Source organism: Rhodamnia argentea, chromosome 2 (assembly GCF_020921035.1).
Source record: "Rhodamnia argentea isolate NSW1041297 chromosome 2, ASM2092103v1, whole genome shotgun sequence".
NCBI classification, from domain to species: Eukaryota; Viridiplantae; Streptophyta; class Magnoliopsida; order Myrtales; family Myrtaceae; genus Rhodamnia; species Rhodamnia argentea.
In genome coordinates this window covers 11,752,481-11,766,408 of record NC_063151.1, presented here as the reverse complement: position 1 = coordinate 11,766,408, position 13,928 = coordinate 11,752,481, and positions in this window count along the sequence as shown.

Sequence of the window (13,928 nt, the reverse complement as noted above, 5' to 3'; positions counted from 1 at the left end):
CGAACTTAATCCGTTTGTTTTCCGAAAAGGAGTTCTTGGTCGGTTTTGGACAGAGAGTGTCAAATGCAGTAGAATAACACAAAAGGCGCGTTACAAACAGACTTTTAACAACCTCGACAGCCCAATAAGTGCAATAGTAGAAGTATGTAGCAAATTTCGACACGATTCTGGAATTAAATCGACAGGATCGGGGAAATGATGTATGACACAATGCTAGAATTTAATCAACAGCACTAGACGGGGGATTATAGGTCACAATACCGGAATTGAATTGACGGTCTTGGACAAGATGGATGAAGGGTGCAACACCGGAATTTAATCGACTGTGCTGAACCTAGTGAGCAGGCGTCGGAATTTAATCGACGACACCTAACTCTGGATATTAGACTCGCCGGAATTGAATCGACGACGGGAATCTGAAAAACTATAGCTAGGCTAGGCTAAAGGCTAAGAGCTAGTTGAAAATGCAAGTGTTTTGGGTTTGTTGTGTGTGTTTATATCTTGCCACTGCGAGGTATTTATAGGCAAGCTCTTTGGTAACAGCTAAGCGGTTTCTTCCTTTGGCCCCACGCTTTGCCCTTTTCCATAAGCCACGTGGATGATGGTTTCCCAGCCTTTGCGTCTTTTCTTTTACCTCGTGGGGATTACCGCTAATCTTTTAGCAACCGCTTCGATCGTGGCCCTCCTCCGCGCGCTTTTCTTGTTACGGAAGAAAGTGGCGCCAGAATTTACCCCGACACGTGGCACCCTTTTTGATCGGCACGTACCTTGCTTCATTGTTCCTTCCTATAGCTAATTATCGCTCCCTCACGTGCTTGTCACGAGCTTTCTTGCATTGTTTTAGGTGTCAACACAATGAAAAGCGATGAAAATATGTTACAGAACTAGGATTAACGTTTTACGTTTATACCACACTTTACGATTTCATCTCGACCCAAATCTTGATGTGAATAAACAAAGAAACGGCTTGTAAAGCAAAACTATTTAACACATCTAGCAACTATGAAGTTCAGCCATTTGTTGGACCAAAAAAAAATTAAAATTGTTCAACCATTTGAGCCTTGTCCATATATGTAGTTCAGCCACATTCCTTTTTTCCCTGGCCTAGCTGAAATATGCAGGTGCCATACATGTGCCTTACATGTGTAGTACATGTACTATGCATGTGCTATACACATTTTCTAGAAGGGTTGTTGACTAAAGTTCAAAAGGAATTTTCCTTCTAAAATTCCTGATTCAAATTTGGATCTGGATTCGGATTTCCAATATGTTTCTTTTGCGGTAGACTCATATTCGGCCAAGAAGGGAACGCGGCAAAGAAGGGACAGGGTCAAGCTAAAAAAACACTCGGGCAAGAGGATTCTCGGCCGGTGGTAAGGAGACCGCAATCGTGCGAAATTGTCAAGCGACCATTGGTTCACCATTGAATTGTGCTCAAACATTGAGGAGAGCAATGTTAGACACTCCTTTAGGGTTGTATGGTGTAGATGGTGAGAAAACATTTCGAAGTAGATCTTTGAAAGCAAAAACCAAATAGGTCGGATTGCTCGGACGGAATAGGGGAGCCCAACGTGCAGTGCAAAAACGGTTAGTGCCCATTCGTTTTTGGTCGGAATGCGCCAAAATTTTGAAGAGATCCCTACACTTGGCTCTTCAATCTGACCAAAGGATTGAGCATCAAAGATTTGGAGATTCACCTATGGTGCTTATTTCGTCATTGTTATAACACTCTTCATGGTCGACTTTTGCTCTTAGGAAACATCTAGACTTTCGCAAGTCTTAATCATTTCTTCATTTGATCCAAGTATTCATCCCCTCTAGACATGTTTTCAACCCAGATCATGAAAGTGGAAGGAGTTGTTGTCAAATGTGATTTTCTTCGTTTGAACATGTTCGAATTAGAGTTAGAATCTCCTGTGTGTGATTTTGCTTCATGGTTTCCTTTTAGTATACTTTGGATCATTGTCCTGGCTTGCACCGCATTTTATCACAATTGCCTTGTCATAACACGTTTGGATGCAGATGTTTGGTAGATGTAGTTATTTCATAAAATTTGATTGTAGTTTAGCTTTGCATCGTTTTTATTCGAGTTTGCAGTCATATTTTAGTGATTTTGCTAACAGCTTGTGTAGAGTCGTTCCCACTTCCCAGGCCATTTGGGCCCATCTGGGGGCCACTTCAAGCCCAGGATAGGACTGGGTGCCTACTGTTCAGACCGATAGTGGTCTTTTTGTGGTTTTCCGATGCAGTCCTCTGTGATACCCTTGGTCCAGTCGCTCTAGGGTGGTCTAGGCTCATTTCAGGGCCGTTTAGATCCTGAGAATGGTCTGAATATTTACTATCCATACCATGCTTATGCATTCGTTCTTAGCTTTACATAACATGTTTTATTCATGTAGGAGTTCGTTTCTCATCAAATTCTAGCATGTATTAAACCGAGATATTCACATGTTTGGATATTTCCAATCTCATTTTTGCCTACACGAGGAAGCAGAGAAATCGATTAAGCGATCGTGCCACCAATAGCTTTTTTCTGCGAGGAGTTTAGATGTTAACTTTTCTTAGTTGCAGTATTAAGTATTGAGGTTTAGTTTAATTTTTCTCATGCATATTTAGATATAGCTTTATTTTGATCGGGCATTTCTAGAGAGCTCCATTCCCTAAAAATAAAAAGGGTAAAGAATGTTTAGATTGTTTACATATGATTCTTGCATTACATGATAGGTTTCGATTGGCTACGGTACTGCGGCGAATGCGGAAAGGAAGAAACAACGCCATTTTCCGTAACGTGAAGCTTGTTGACACCTAAATTTTGATTTTTAGAAAATCATTCATATAAACATAAAATGAGAGTTATTCATAATTCTCACAAAAAATAAATTTTCATGCATTGCATATTTAATTTTCAGCGGTCAAGTGTATGTCATGTCGGCTAAGGCCAGAGATGAGTCAATTGAGCATGATTCCAACGGACGACCGAGTTAAAATCGGCTCAAAAGTCACTAGAGAAGGTACAGAATTTTTTACTATAATTTTGGACTCAAAATAGCCTGTTTGAGCTCTTAAAATTGCAAAAAGACCTTAATTAATTACTCATTTTATTAGTTAAGGTCCAAGTGAGTTCGGAATCACAAAACGAGCCCATAAAACATTGAAAAGTAGCTCATTTCGCCCTCCTTATTCATTTGGCCGAAAATTGTAAGAGTCTAAGTCCAATAGGACTCCTCAAGATTAGAATTTTCGATCTAACGATCGATATTTAAATGGAGCTTTTGATCTAACGGTTAAAATAAACCCTACAACTCAAAGCCCTAGTTTTCTCTATAAATACATCTCTATGCCCAGGGTTAAGGGGGGGTTCAGAATTTTTTAGAAAGAAAATTGAGAGAGAGAGAGAGAGAGATAGAGAAAGATACAATAAGAAAAAAGAATTTCTTCGCCGAAGCTTCAACCGTATTCCATTGATTGTCCAAAATGGGGCTGTGGTCCCTTCCCAGAAGCTATTCCATGAAGTCTTGATAATCCCCAACACTTTTGGCGTACGAGAAGCCCCGATTAGCAAAGGTCATTACTGAACCAACCTCCAGGAAACGCAATTTTTATGGATTTGGGGTCTCGTTTTGCCGCGAATCAAGGCCAAGAGGTGCTGATTTTGGGGCAAACTCACAACTTTAAGGTGCAGATTTTTGGGCTCAATTCAAGGTAGTCTCTACATACTTTTAGGATCAATTCGATACTGTTTTGAAGTGTTTGCCATGCTGTTTTTCCACTGTTCACACACTGTTTCTACACTGTTTACGTGCTGTTTTTGTCCGAAACAAGCTATTTTGTATAATTCATGCTACTAACTCATGCAGAATTTTGCGAAAGCTAAAATGGTAAGTCAAAGACTTGTCTTGATCACTGCCTTACATGTGTTGGATGTTGTTTTGGTGCTATCGTTGAGGCAAAAACACAGTTTTTTTTTTTTTGGAAACTCTAGAAGCAATTATTTTTATATGATCTAAATATCAAAACCTTAATTTTATCACAAATTTTGAAAATTGGGTTTTAATTGGACTCACTAGACATGTTTTCAAAATAAAAAAATTTAAATCTAAATTAGGAAATTTTATTTCCTAATAGGCAACATCTATGTTAAGTTGGATAAACTTATCCGTTGCCGTTCGGATACGACCCTCTAAATTTTTAAAGATGGGAATTTAGTTAATATGATCTATCGCCGTTTAGATCCGATTCGCTATCTTCAAAAAGCTGAATTTAGATTTATGAATATCATTTTTTTGAAAATTACGAGAGAATAGGATTTGATTTGGTTTGATCTGGATCGCTATCTTGAATTATCTGATTGGATTGATATTCTATGATTGATAGAAATCTTGTCCGATTTAAATTTCCCGATAGACTTAAAAGAATTCCTAAAATTTAGTGAGATATGGTTTCTTAGAAACCATATCTAATTAAATCTTTAGAAAGATAAAGTTTCTTAAAAACTTTATCTCATTAAGTTTATCTTGAAAATCTAGGTTAAGAGAATCAAATCAGAATGTCCTTAATATGGTCAAAAATTCAAAGAAAAGGAATGAAAATTAGTTCATTGTCATCTTGTGTGATTTCATGCATATCTCATCTTATTTACGAAAAAAAAATACAAAAAAAAATCTCATGCATATCTCCATGATATTTTTCCACATATCTCACGTTCCATGCATATCTATGTTTGCATTATTTCATTTATCTAGCCAAATTCACTTCATATATTTTCGAGTTCCCATCTTGCATTCCACATTTTCAAAATCAATTGCATATCTTTGAATCATCTTTAGTTTCATGCATATTATATTGCCAAAAATAAAAAAATCTGCTCACTTCATATCTTGCATCACATCTTCGAGTGTCATCTAAGCCCATCATCCATTTTTTTTCTTTTTCTTTTAAATTAGCATATATCATCCATGCATTCATGTTTTTTTTTTTATCCCATTGGTTGTCTTCCATGTTCTGAAAATAACATTTTCCATATCTACATATCATATAATGTCACATATCATGTGTTGCATGCTCACGTTTATTTTTTTTTATGTATTATATTTACCGCATCATTCGCATGTCACGTAGCGCCATGTTTAGGACCATCCATTTTAGGCCAGTTAAAACTAGTTCATTTGTTTAAATCATTTAACCTAAAGTTGCATCACTAGTTAGTTAATTAAACTTTGCATAACATTGTTTGTCTTGCATTTTTGCATGAGCATATTGCAATGTTATTTGGGTAAAATTCATTGTCATTGCAGGCATACATTCATTGCATTCATCTAAATAAGTAAAAACACCAAAAAACCACTCTATCATTTTGAACTTTAAAGTGAACTCAATCAAGTTGTCAAATCTAGGGTTTTCATGGATTTAAGGTACCAAAAGGGCATTAGCTTTAATTAGGTAATGTAACCAAGTCTCCGAATCCTCGGTCTCTGGTTCGTAGGAATAAAAATAGTCCTCCCGCTATTTTTATTTAGGTTTCTAATCAACCTATCCAAAATGATTAGTGGCGGCTCCGTATCCCGAATCATTCTAATTAACTAAAGTTGCGATTTGGTAGGGCTTGGGAGAGTCCGTATTAGGTTAGTCATCAAAATTAACCTAATAATCCATTAGCCTGAAAAATTGATTTTTTAGGTTGCGACAGCTTGGCGACTCCGTTGGGGAACGAACTTTAATTTTTTGAAAGAATTCAAAACTTAAAATGGTTCACTTGAATCTTTTGAAAAATTAATAGTTTTAGTGGATTTAGGCCTAAAGAAAATTCCATGGATGTCTCGCTTTTGGCGATCTTGATTGAAACTCACATATGAAGGTGTTAAATGTTTTTGCAGATTTGGAGTGATAAGGGGATGAGTGTTTGCTAACCATTTTGCCCAGGTTGAAGGAGATTGTGTATAGTTTATATTGAAGTATTGTATGCTATGAACTGCCGTCCATGTCTTTACTGTTTTTACATTTACACTTAGCACACACAACCCGCCATTGAACCCGAATGGCTAGGCTTAGGATGGTACTTGATTAGGGGTACTTCGGCCATCGCCGTTTGGCCCGAGTCCCCCTTCTCGAGTCCCGAACTTTTTCAAATCGGTGCCAAGAGTTAACACCTTCATCATTCGCCGTATGATGTGGGTCATTACTTGGCTGAGCCGGATGTCTGCAGGGGATCTTGGTTCAATCACAAGCCAAGGTGATTTAGTCCGGATATCCCCGGGGCTCCACCTTTGTCAAGCCATGTTAGATAGAAATAAAACCTCACGAGCATTTTCATGCGTATGTCTATGTGATTGTTTATTTTGGGCATTCAAAGGTGATATTCTCTTGAACCCTTTTCTCCTACTTACTTATATTTTTGGGTCGGTCCATGACAATTTTTTAGGAGAGTCATGGTCTCGAGCTATATATATTATGGGGGAAATACGAGTCATAGCTCCGACGAAAGATCAACCGAAGCGATGGTGGTGCGAATTGCCCGAAGGCGGCCGAGAGACGGTTAGATTTCGCATCGGCTGAATGCTCCCCTTGATTCATATTCGGCTTCGATTTGGTTTCATCCATGCACTGGCGCATTTCCGGAGCCTGAAGCCCACTACTTTCATATTCGGTAAGCATGAGCTAACTCCAACTTTAGAAGAGTATGGCGTTCTTGTTGGAAAGTCACTTGATTCCGGGTTGATTACTCTGCCAATTAGAGAGGATCCAGTCTTGGTTCTATCTGAATATTTCAATGTTAATCGAGATGAAGTAACTAACGTTTTGAAAGCAAACCGAGGAAGTTGCTCCATGTCATTTTTGGATTCATGTTTTGCAAAAGCTCCCTTCGAATATGATAAAGCTAAGGTTTTCATACTACTATTCTTTGGCTCAATCATTTTTCCGCATAAACAAAATGCAATTGACCCCATGATTGCGTTTTTTGCCCGACAAGTAAATAATGGAAAAAATTTTGTCAATGCCATTTTGGCGGAAACCTTCATCTCCCTTACAAAGTTCAAAACAGGCCAAGATAGAGCATTTCGCACTTCACTTGAGCTTCTTCAAGTTTGGTTCCTTTCCCACTTTTCCAAATTTGGGAGCCTTCTTGAAATTTTGAAAATCTCTAAATTTGAGCACCCTCTTTTGATGTTTAAAAATGAGCAAGACCGTGTTCCTGAATATCATTACTCCCAATGGCTAGTCTTATTAGGAAGCCCGAGTCCTGTGACTTTCCTATGGAATGCTCCTTAGTTCAGAGTGGAGGAGGCTAGGCTTACAGGTCGAGATGGAGCACCGGTCCCTCTTTTGGGAGTTTCTGGCATTACGGAGTACTACCCGATGAGGGTAGTCCGACAATATGGCGTGATACAATTGATTCCTCCGAACCCGAAAAGCGTGGAGGTTCGCATTGACTTTGACCTGAAGAGCCGAAGATTTGAGGAGCATGTCGCTCTTGCTCATGCTATGTGGGAGCGGTGCCGGCCAACCAAGCTAGTATTTCCCAAGGAAATTCTTATTAGGGAGGTCAAGACATATCATGCCTCGGTGAGCTACATTCAAGGGCACGTTATCCCAAAGGAGTGGCTTCCGGTTATACCTTGAGCGGCCCTACAAGACACGAAGCGGTTCGAGATCAATCGTCTCAAGCGTAAGCTTGCTAAAGCAAAGGAAGAAGCCAAGGAGAGCGAGGAAAAGTACAAGAAGCTCAAGGCTCACCTTATCCCCTAGAAGTCTATAGCTCGAGCTAGCTAGAGTCTTTATTTACAAGTTATGGTCATTGTTTCCGTTAGGATGTATTCTGGACGTTACTGTTTCTAGATGACCTCTCTGCATGGTCTTATTTTTTCGAGCTTCTTCTAGTCAATTTTTAAGTCCAACATTTGAATGGAAATTTCTCAGAACGTCTTGAGCTATCATGTGTAAAATTTTGAGAATGATCCAATGCATTTTCCATTTAATAGTGATTTTCCATTGAGAATAATGTCGTAGGAATTTTGACAGCTTTACTGGCACCAATTTTGTTTCGCTGATTACCACCACTGAATGATTTCCTTTGCTAAATCACAAAAAATGAAAATTTTAGAGTGGTCTTTTAACTAGCATCCTGCAAAATTTCAGACCTTGAATCACATTTTTAAGTGGTCTTTCGTTCTTTTTATGGGGATCCGACGAAGTAGTTTTCTAGGCTGAAATTTTTTGAAGAAGTATTAAACTGTATTGATCCATGCTAAACCCACCTTAGCGCGAAACATGAAAGTTGTTCATCGTTGTATCATCTATCAGCTTAAATTTTTGCATTATTCCAGTGCAAGTGTGAATTAAGACGAATTTCTTCGTAAAAGCTGACGAAATCGAAAACTGCCTGATTCAGTTTTTTGTTCGTACCTATTTCATTCGTTGAGTCTAGAGGGACGTCATGGACCGGCTCGCTATTCTTGCTTTCGCTTGTTACTTTTGAACAGTGATTTATCACAGATCCTCCGCACATTACCTGATCGGTGGTTAAGAAAATGGTGGACAAAGCTAAAATCAACAACGCGGTCCAAGAAGCTCTGCGGGAGCAATTCAAAGCTATGAACCGGAGGTTTGAGGGTATGATGAGCCAGATGATGGAACTTATGATGGCTGCTACTGTTGCTTCTGCTAAGTACCCGACCGATCCAACACCTCATAACGTCGCCTCTCCGGCCCCTCCCACAAGCAATCCCGAGAAGGCTTCCGAGCATGTCCCCGGTTACATCATGCCGCTAGAGGATGTTGTCATTACCGACACTAGCTCGAGCGCCCCATCACCAGCTCGAGTCTCCCAAGCTAGCCCCGTGGCTATGGGACCGTCCAATGAAATGGCCAAGTTATTGACCCAAATGGAGCAACGGATCCGTGAGGTGGAAGGAACGTACAACATACCCCAGATTGACATGTCTGTCTTTTCAAAGGTCACGGTGCCAGAGAATTTCAAGATGGGACTTCCAACCTGGTCCAGCACGTCCGGATGTATCAGGCAAGAATGAACAAGCATGCGACCAATGGCCCCCTAATTGTTCGGACTTTCCAGGCTAGTCTAAAAGAAGCTGCTATGAGATGGTATACGGACTATGAGATCTATCGGATGGATATTTGGGAGAAGACAGATAATGCTTTCGTCAAACATTTTAGCTTTAACTTGAATGTGCTCACCACCAAAGAAGATCTTGAGCAGCTTGAGATGAAGAAAGGTGAAACGATCAAGCAGTATGCCACCAGGTGGAGGAATTTAGCATCTCAGCTGAAACCGGTCCCTCCCAAAAGAGAGCTCATGAAATTATTTGTTTCCACCCCGCCGCAAGTTATGAGAACTCGAATTTTAGGATCCGCTTCCACGCCATTCAGCCATCTCATCGCAATGGCTGAAGAAGTTGAGAAGGGCATGAAGAAAGGTTGGTACGGTAATGCCACCACAACAATCAAGAGATTTGCGGTAAGGAAAGACAAGGAGCCCGGTCCCACAGTCAACATGACCTACAGCTAAAAACCCACGACCCGGACGTCGGTCGTACGGATCCCTAATCAGCAGCAGGCTAATTTTGGCGCACAACGACAAAGAGGGAATCTACGGTCCCCTCGACAGTTTACCCCTCTACTAGGAACCTCGTCGCAGGTACTCGTGGTTCTACGTAAGAGAGGTTTACCGACTTCCAAGCCTCTGCAACCCAAGAACATGAGCTCGCCGAAATATGATCCATCGAAGAAATGTGATTACCACTTGTGGGAGCCTGGACATGATACCGACGGCTGTTCATATTGAAGCATCGGTATTCTCAACGCTCCGATCAGGGCGGGATATTATAAGGTCGGTGAATTGATATCACTCGACCAATTGAAGGAAAAGGTATCCGGTCTCATGAAGAACGGATTCATAGTCTGGACAAGTCAAGCCGGGAAAGTGGCAACTATATCCCAGATTATCATTGACTAGGATCAGAAGCTTGCAGCTTTGACCCAACCCGGGACCTTTCAAGAGTCTCGGGTGGAAAATGCCGATGTGATTGACTTGATCAAGAATGACTCAGAGCTGGCAGATATGCTCGCCTTGGAAGATGCAGTGGATGATGAACTCGGAATCATCATTGCCTCACCACACCCTTTTCCGTACGTTAGTGATAAGGCGGTTTCTTGGTCCTATGATCTTGCCCCGATAACAAGATCGGGACGTGCTTATAACGATGACCAGCCGACTAAGCAAGTTGCTGAGAAGGATGCTAAGGAATTCTTGGCCGTGATCAAAGCAAGTGAGTATAGCGTTGTCGACCAGTTGCGGAAATCACCGGCTCAGATGTCCCTACTTGAACCTCTGCAATCATCCGAGAAGCATCGAGAGTTCTTAATGAAGGTACTCGATCAAATCCACGTACCCGAGAATATGGAGCAGGACAAACTGAAAAATTTTGTAGGGATGATTCTTCTAAAGGATCAAGTTGCATTCGCTGACGATGAGATTCCGCTTAAGAGGCGGGGTCATAACAAAGCTTTGCACATAACAATCAAACACAAGCAAACTCACGTGGCTCGAATACTTATTGACAACGGGTCGGCATTGAATATTTGCCCATTAGCCACATTGAATCATCTTGGAATCGACTTGGCCAGGTTGCAGACGGCCAAAACTTTCGTCCGATCGTTCAATAGCGTACGAAAGGATGTGCTGGGGCGGATCAACTTGGAGATTCAGATCGGGCCTTCTTTGTTTGACGTTCTCTTCCAGTAATTGGATATTCCTTCAGCATTTAACCTTCTCCTAGGCCGTCCTTGAATTCATAACGTCGGGGCTATCCCATCAAGCCTTCATTAGAAAATTAAGTTCGTGGTCGAGCAAAAGTTGGTGATTATCCACGGAGAGTAAGATCACCGGATTTTCAATGAAACAACCATCCCTTACATCGAGCTGGTTCATGATGAAGAAGATTCCTACCACGCTTTTGAGATAGTACACACCATCCATGCATCTTCGGAGAGCCCTTTACCTATTCCGGAAGTGTCATCCACTTCCCTTATGGTGGCAAAAGTAATGGTCGGTTGTGGTTTCGAGCCTGGCATGGGTTTAGGTCGGCACGACCAAGGAATCCGCACCCCGATCAAGATTAAAAAGCAGTCCCACACAGGTGGTTTGGGATATCGAGGGTATAACCGCCCTAAGAGTGACAAGCGATATACAACTGGTCGGAGTAAGGAAGAACGCTGTCCTTTGCCCCCGCCCACGTACACTACCTTCCGATTGGCTGAAGTGACCGAAGGTTATGATGAGTTGAGCCGGTTTGAAGACGACTTGGGAATAGTATTCCCAAAATGCCAATATGTTGATCCGATGATGCTAGATAAAGAGGATGAGGACCTCGACCTTGCCGGCTGGTTCGATAATCCGACTATTGATGTCGTATTGGAAGAAACCATAGAGGTTGATGGCGCATTTGAAGAGGAACCTAATATAGCACGTGAACTCCCGAGGCTATCAGTCAACGCCACATTCGACGATCCACTTGGAGGGATTGGTTTCGAGGGTAAATGGGAAAAGGAAAATCCAGTGAATTCCGGAGTATACGACCTGGATGAATTCACTCCCGAGTATGAGGAGATACGCCAAGACTTCGAGCAACACGAGACGTTTAAACCTCTAACCGACGAGAAGAATATATCAATCAATTTGGGTGATAAGGAAAACCCGAAAGAGGTTAAGATAGGGGCAAACCTTTCCAAAGAGATGTCCGAGCACTTGATTAAGCTCTTGAAGGATTACTAGGACATTTTCGCCTGGTCCTATGCAGACATGCCCGGTCTTGACCGTTCCATTGTCGAATATTGTTTGCCGATCAATCCTTCGGCTAAGCCAATTGTGTAAAAGTCAAGGAGGGCCAAACCAGAATTGGTGCAGAAAATCAAAGAGGAGGTCATGAAGCTTCTCGACGTAGGATTCATTGAAACCACAGAATATTCCTATTGGGTCGCTAATATAGTTCCTGTCATGAAGAAAGACGGCCACATTCGGGTTTGTGTCGATTATCGAGATTTGAACAAGGCCGGTCCTAAAGATGATTTTCCCCTCCCGCATATCGACGTACTCGTTGACAATCTTCGGAGGTTTGAATTATTTTCATTCATGGATGGTTTCTCTGGATACAATCAAATCTTGAGGAACGTCAATGATAAGTTGAAAACCACTTTCACCACACCATGGGGAATGTTCCATTATCGGGTGATGCCGTTCGGTCTTAGAAATGTTGGGGCCACTTACCAATGGGCCATGGTTGCCCTTTTCCACGACATGATGCATAATGAGATTGAGGTTTGCGTCGATGACATGATAGCAAAGACAATGCATGGAGAAGATCACGTCGAAACGCTAAAGAAATTGTTCAACAGACTCCAAAAGTTCAAGTTACGCCTCAACCCCGCCAAGTATGTCTTTAGGATCAGCTCGGGCAAGCTGCTCGGATTCGTGGTAAGCGATAAGGGTATTGAAGTCGACCCAGCTAAAGTCAAGGCTATCCATGAACTTAAGCCGCCGACGATAGTTAAAAAAGTCCGAAGCTTGATGGGTAGGCTAAACTATATCGCTCGGTTCATCTCTCGGTTATCAGAGACTACTAAGCCGTTCCTCAAGCTGTTAAAGAAGAATGCGCTAGTTGAATGGAATAGTGAATGTGAAGAAGCTTTTGAGAAGCAACATCTCATGAATCCACCCGTACTTGTTCCTCCAAAGCCGGGGCAACCTCCGATCCTCTACCTCACAATCCATAGCGAGTCTTTGGGCACCATGTTAGCCCGGGAAGGGTAGGAGGACAGAAAAGAATGAGCCATTTATTATCCGAGCAAGAAATTCACAGCTTCGGAAATGAAGTACTCCGAAGCAGAAAAAACATGCGCGGCGTTAGTGCGGGTGCTGCACAGGCTTCGGCAATATACCTTGCACTACCAGGTGCTTCTGGTGACAGAGTGCGATCCTATCAAATACTTACTGAATCAACCCGCCTTGATTGGTAGACTTGTCAAATGGCAAATCCTCATCTCCGAGTTTGATGTTCAATATTTGTCCCAAAAGTCAATAAAGGGACGGGCCTTAGCGGATGTCCTAGCTGAAAATCCGGGGTGAGATGATGATGCCTATCATTCTGAGGATCGAATCATGTCGGTGGAGGATTACATCTGGACTATATATTTTGACGGAGCTGTCAATTTATCGGGATCGAGCACGGGTGCGGTTCTGATATCTTCAGGTGGTCAACATTATCCCGTGGCAGCAAAATTGGTATTCCCTTACACAAATAACATAGCAGAATATGAAGCATACATCCTCGGCTTGCAGGCTGCAATCGAAGTAGGAGTTGCTCGACTCAAGGTATTTGGGGATTCGGCGTTAATTATCCTCCAAACAGTTGGAAAATGGAAAATCCGGGATGCTAAACTGCTACCCTACCACGAGTATCTGGATGAATTAGTGGAGGAGTTTCACGACATCTCGTTCGAGTATCTGCCTAGAACTCAATCAATTCGGCGATACTTTAGCTACCATGTCCTCAATGTTACAAGTCACTAATGGACTTGAGGTTGAGCCGTTAAAGATTGAGATACTAAGGAAGCCAGCATATTGTATAGCTATGACCGATGAACCCGATAGCAAGCCATGGTACCACAATATCAAGACTTACATTCGGAAGCGGGAGTTTCCGGAGAAAAGTACCTCGTCCGACCAAAGGTACATAAAGAAGATGGCCTCGAAATTTTTTCTGAGTGGAGAGAGTTTATACAAATGGTCGTTCGATTCGGTCCTTCTAAGGTATATAGATTCCACCGAAGCGGTCCCCCTGATGATGGAGGTGCACAAAGGAATTTGTGGTTCGCACATGAAGGGACACATGCTAGCCAAGAAGATCATGAGATTG